Below are 6,247 nucleotides of genomic sequence, written 5' to 3'. Positions count from 1 at the left end.
AAAATCTGATATATTAACCATGCATAGATTCCATACATTTTGTTCCTTAGGGAATTAGAGAAAAATCTAATTATCTCAACATTTTTCCAACAGTGTGCATCAAAAATTTAATAGTGAGAAATCTAAAAAATCCTGATAGTCTTTGCACGTTCACAGTTTCACGGGGTTTTGCATCATTGCTTCTGAATTGCTAATGAAGAGCTCAGTGTGGCTTCCAATGCATCTCAGATATTCTGGGTGGTGACCGGCTAGAGTGGTACTGACATCACAACAGAGAGCCGTTGCCTTTTTGTTGCTTGAGTCCTGGGCGAGTGCTGTCGCCCGCTCCAGCCTTGCTCTCCCAGTGCCTGGCTCACCAGCCGGCTGTGTGTTCCGCGAGCTCTGTGGAAGAGCAATGCAGAGCATTGGTTTACAGATACTATGGAAAGTACACCTTCACTCACTCTGTATGATGAAGCAAATACCAACACGATGAAGGTATGTGACTCTTTGATTTAATAGTGTGTACAAAAGGTGATCAAACGTATGAAGAGTTACACATACTCAATTAGTACCCTAATTTTTGCTAGGGGCATATGTGATAAAGTCCTGTGTCCAAAATGAGAGCATGTTTTTAAATGGTTTTTGTTTATTTTTGCAAAGATATGTTTGTTTAGATTGATAGAATGAGGAGCAGGATTCCTTTAGTTCTCAGCAGTAGTACAAGTTCCTTCTACTCTACCCCTACATTTGTGACCCTTTCTGTATCTTGAGGACAGAACAGTTTGCCTGTGTGCTCATTGATATTTGTGTAAAGCAGCACAGTTGTTCCGTTGGAAAATGACTTCTCTTTCAGGTTCATCTTAAAATAGAAATACTGTATGGCTCTTTCATGTTAACATTTTTATTGTGGAACAAATACAGTGTGGATAAGACATCTTTTGGAAATTAAGAAACTAAGAACCTTAACTTTAAAAGCAGATGTTAATTTTTATACTCCTTTTTGGAAGACTAGATCAGAATTGTTTTAAAAGTGCTTCTTAACAGCAACACCTAGCTCTGTCATTGCTCTGATTAGCGGAGTCGAACACCACATTGCAAAAGCGAGCACATGCTAACTGCATTATGTGATTTTTGAGATCTGATTTCTAATCATACTGTCTGCAAACTTTGACATTTACTTTGATATTTTATGATTCTTCTAAACCAGACTCTAACCATGTAGGTGAGATTGAATAACTAAAAATGTCCATTAGTGTATAATTGACGTGTTTGGAAGATTTTTGAGAGTTTTGTTTACTTTTTACCTGGATTTAGCTGAAATTTTAACAGTATTTGGAATTGCTGCAATACTTTCAACCCCTCTCTGCAATTTGAAACAATTATTTTGACCTTAAGAAATAACTCATCTCTTTAGAGGAGATAGGACAAAACTCATTACATAGCTTTTTTTAAAAAATCAATGCTGAATATAATTACTCCTCCTTCTTTTATTTCTTTCTGATTCCCAACTGTGTAATCAGGATCAGACATTAACAGCTATTATTAAAATGAGGGCTTTTTTTTATCAGATATATTATTTCAAACTAATGCCAGAATTTCATCATTTCTTTTTCAAGCCTGAGGTTTTAAATTTTATGTCGAACTATGAAAGAAAAAAGTGGAAATAAACAGCACATAATTCTTACACACAAATGCTTTTAGCTATCCTTTGCCACATTCCACCTTTCTCTCTTTTTGAAGTATCCTTCTCTTTTTTGTTTCTTTTGTTATTTCCTTTAGGTTATCTCTCTCTGCCCTTTGCAGCTTGTGCGTGTGTGTGAGTGAGACTTTCTGAATGTTTGTCTCTTCCTTTCTGTCTTTTCCCTCCCTCTGTCTTCCTCCACCTGCCTGTTGGTCCTTCCCGCCTTGTCTCAGTCTGTCCCCTTCTCTGATCCTCTGCCTGGTGTCTCAGGGCCCCTCTCCCTTCCCTGTCTGAATCAGTCTCTATGTCTGCCTGTCTTTCCTTTTCTGCTCACCTGACCCTCTCCCTCGCCTGTCATCTCCCTCTCTCCCTCTGTGCCTTTCTCCCTGCCCAGCTATCTCTGCACCTTCATCTCTGCGTCTCTGTTCCTCTCCCTTCCTGTTAGTCTTGCTCATCCTTCTTCTCCCTTTGTCTCCGGGATACCCCTCGATGTGCCCCTTCCACTGTCTTTCTGTCTGTCCCCCGACCTCTTCCTTCTTCCTCTCTCACCCTCCTTTTACTCTTCTGTGCCTCGCTTTCTCCCTGCCTCTCTGTCCGTATTTGCTTCTCCCAGTCTCCTGACTGCTGTTCCGTTAGTCTTTCTGCCTCCGTTTCTCTCCCCATCTTAGCATTTTTCTCCCTTTTCCACCCTCCCCAAGGTCTGTCTCTTTCCCCAAGGTCCAGGCTTCACTCACACACGTACACGCTCCAAATTTTCATTGTCATACAGATTTTCAGTTTTCACTGGAACGAGATCTGCGCTTGACTTTAAATGCCCTTTGGTTATTTAATAGCAGTCACTGGTCAGATTTTATGTCAAACTCTGTTCTTTCTAAAAGACACTATTGAGTAATAATTATATTTTAAATCAATAGATTTTATCCCTTCCTTATTAGTTTAATTTTCAGACATTTATATTTCAGGACTTTCAAGTGGGTTGACATTCTCACATACTGAAATTGTCAGTTAAAACATTTTGTCTCGGCGGCCGCATCGCCGCCTCCGCAGTTGGCGGCGGAGGAGCTTTTCTCTCCGCCCCGCCGCCGGCTTGTCTCTGGCCGGGGGACAGGGAGCGGCCGCCCGGCCCGCCTCAAGGAGCCAAGGAGCTTCTAGAGGAAGAGCAGCAGCAGCACCAAGGCGCGGAACAGCCGCGACAGTAACACGGCGGCCGCCACGGTCGTCGCCGCGGGCATGCGGGTCCGGCCGGCCTCGGGCCACCTCTCCCACCTAAGGACCCCCGGGGCCTGGGCAGGACCTCGGCTCCGGGCCCGGGGAGCCCCCCGGCCGCCCCCACGGCCGGCAGCAGAGTGCTGCTGCGCTCCAGCTCGGCCGGGTCGGGGTGGAGGCCGGTCCTCGGGGCCAGGCCGGTGGCGGCAGCGGCGGCGGGAGGAGGGACCGGGCTCCGCCCAGCACCGCGGGCTCAAGCCGCCGTCGGCGGCCCCTGACGGCCAGCGCGGTGACCGGCAGCCACGCGGCCGCGCAAAGGAAGCCCCGCTCGGGGCGGGGGGCCCGAGGCCGGCGGCTCCGGAGCTGCAGAGCCTGGTGGGGAGAGACGGGGCGGCGGAGGACGAAGGGCAGGAGGGAGAGGGCGGTGAGGGCGGCGAGGACGAGGTCCCGGAGGCCGAGGAGCCGCTGCGGTCCGGACGGACCGTGAATGGCAGTGGGCTGCGCCCTACAGCTGCCGGGAAGACTGTTCGGGCTCGGAGGAGGAGGAGGACGGGGACGTGGCCTCCAGCGGACGGGTGTTGAAGGACGGCTCCCGTTCCTGGCACCGGCCCGGGCGGGGCCGGAGTGAGCCTCTCTCCCCGCTGCCGGCGAAGTCGGCCGGCGGCTGCTGAGACCTCAGTTCCGGGAGGGGAGGAATCGCGATGCACGACAGGGCGGCGCCGCCGGGAGTGTAGACAGGAGCCGGGGTGTAGACCGAAACTGGGAGTGTAGACAGAAGCCGGAGTGTAGACAAGAGCCGGGAGTGTAGACAGGAGCCGGGGGTGCGGACAGGAGCCGGGGGTGTGGTCAGAAGCCGAGACCTCGAGGCGGCGGCGGCGGCGCAGGGAGGAGGGCGTGATCAGCTGGACTCCAGCCCCGCGCCTAGGCGCCGTGTTAACGCTGAGAACCTGGCCCCTCTCCTGCCGCCGCCGCTCGCCGACATGGACTCAACCTTGTATTCGTCCACAGGCTCCCTTCTTAAAACCAATCATCATATCGGCGGTGGGGCCTTCAGCGTGGAACCCCCAGGATTTTTTCTAACAGCCTCACTCCCTTTGCGGCGGTGGCCGCCTCCAGTTCACTGAGGACCAATCACTCCAATCATAGCTACGTGAAAAACACCCGTAAGAAACCGAAGCGTTCCGAGCCGGAGGAGGAACTTCTCCAGCAATTTAAACAGGAGGGGGTGTCCCCAGCAGGGGGGTTCGGTGCCCGCTACTTATGGATGTTTCTGTTAGCTGCTGCCTGCCTATTTTCCCTCATGTTGGGACTGACTTAGCTACGAGTGAGAGGGACAGGACTCTCCGAGGATGGAGGACTCGGCAGTAAGTATTAAACCCTCTGGGCAAGGGAGCAAAGGGCCTGTGGTTAGTGCTGGGCTCTGACCGCACTGGGCATCTTACCTGAGGTGATTTCTGTCAGCAAGGTCATTGTTTAATAGTGAAACGCAACAGACTGAGTGTATTTTTGTCATCTTTCTTTAAGAAAGAACATGATTACCATGATTAGAATGAAAATCCCATGGCTACTTTTAAGGTTTTCTGTATGATGTATGTGGGAATTGAAAACATCTTACAAAAGAACAGACTATTACAAGTAAGCCTAAGTAAAATGCATTTATGTGTTTAACTTACGTTTTCTTTTGGCCTTAAATAACCATAGGTGCAGTTGCCAATCCAATTACTCGATAGTTTAGAGGTTTTTTGATTGTTCAGATGCATCATCCATCATGCACTGGGATTTTTTTTTTTGGTTGGTTGGTTTTTGTTCTCCCAAATTGAGTTGTGGTTCTAAAAGGCGAAGTAAGATCTCTTGAAACTCTGGTTAATTATTTTGTAGTATTAAATATGTGTGTAGGTAGTTCCATAATTTCTTTAAAATCTAAAAATGATTGATTGCCAAGCCCAAAGCACCTCCCCTCCCACCAGCGAAAAAAAGTTCTGGTAGGGCCGTGCAGGAGTTTGCAGTCAGATTCACCTGAATTGGTTTCCAGGCTCTGCCTTTTAACTTACTAAATGGCTGTAGGCAGGTGTGTTCGTCCACTTGTTAAGCCAGCATCACTTTCTGTGCTGAGCACTCAGGATACAGGAGTGGTAAGGCAGAGCATCCCTGCCCTTCAGCACAGGAAGGAGGTGGGTACTGACAACTTATGTTCTGTGAAGGGAGTGAGGGTGGAGTGATTGGTGTGCCCTGCTTCAGAGATGATGAGGGCAGGCACTGTGTGAGGTGAGACTGGAGAAGGAGACGGCCTTGCAGCAGTCAGGAGAGCATTGGGGCAGTGATTACAGGAGGAGGAAAGGCCTGGAGCTGAGCAAGAGCCTTCTGTAGGTGAGAGTGCCTTGAGCAAGGGGGAGCAAGCCAGAGTTTGAGCTTCCCTTGTGTAATCTGTAAAACAGCGTGAATCTTGGTTAGAATGATGCCTGGGAAGATTAAAAGAGAGAAAGTCAATTTAGTGCATGATGGATGGCCTGCTGAATACATAATTTCTCAGTATTAGGTCCTTTCCCTCACCCCTTGAAACTTCCTACCCTTTTCACCCAACACGAATTCAGTGTATCATGGTTTGTAAAACTGGCTTACTGTTATTAGTTTTGTTTCAGACTAGTGAATGATGGCAGACTTTAAAGTGTAGGAGCAGAAATAGTATAAACTTTGGTTTGAATATAGCCAATTCTAAGACAGTCAGATAATTGATTATAATATTCCTTAAAGGGATTAGAAGAGGACTGAAGTCCAGCACTCACTTTAATTGGTACCCTGGTTGCAAGAGTGATACATTGTGTCCTGCTTCAGATATTTGAGAGAGAAAAGAAATAAGGTCACATAAGAAGTTAAATTAGGAAAGTTCAGGTAAATGACATAACCTGTGAGCACTGTCTGCATGTTTGTTTCTCTAACAGAATTGGTCTGTTCTGTGAACTGGCCCTTTCTAAGAACTAAATGCTTTACAAGTATAATCTCATTGAACCTGCCCAACAACTCACAGAGGCCAATGGTGGCGTCTTCACTTTATAGACAAAGACAGTGAGGCTCAAGGAAGTTAAATGTATCCACAATTGAACAGCTATTGAGTAATAGGACTAAAATTTGGTTTCAGATGTTTTCAATGAAAAAGCCCATTCTACTTTGGATATTGTTTGTAGGGGATTTTCTAAAAGGATACTTTTATTAGGATTAAGAAAATAATTAATTACTTCATAGGATTACATACATAGTTACTGATAGGCATAATTCTCAACTAAGATGACCTGTCATATCTTTGTTGTCGCTATTAAGATGAATGACTAATATCCCCTTAAGTACTAAAATTTCAAATGGCATAGAAAAGGATTGGCTTGC

At 47.1% G+C, this 6,247-nt stretch overlaps 1 pseudogene; it reads left to right on the top strand.

Moving 5' to 3' along the window:
- The first annotated feature begins 420 nt into the window (after nucleotides 1–420).
- Nucleotides 421–4,244, top strand: LOC140690156 (inner nuclear membrane protein Man1-like; annotated as a pseudogene).
- Nucleotides 4,245–6,247: the final 2,003 nt, after the last annotated feature.

This window comes from Vicugna pacos, chromosome 29 (assembly GCF_048564905.1).
Source record: "Vicugna pacos chromosome 29, VicPac4, whole genome shotgun sequence".
NCBI classification, from domain to species: Eukaryota; Metazoa; Chordata; class Mammalia; order Artiodactyla; family Camelidae; genus Vicugna; species Vicugna pacos.
This window is presented reverse-complemented; position numbering and strand designations above follow the sequence as displayed.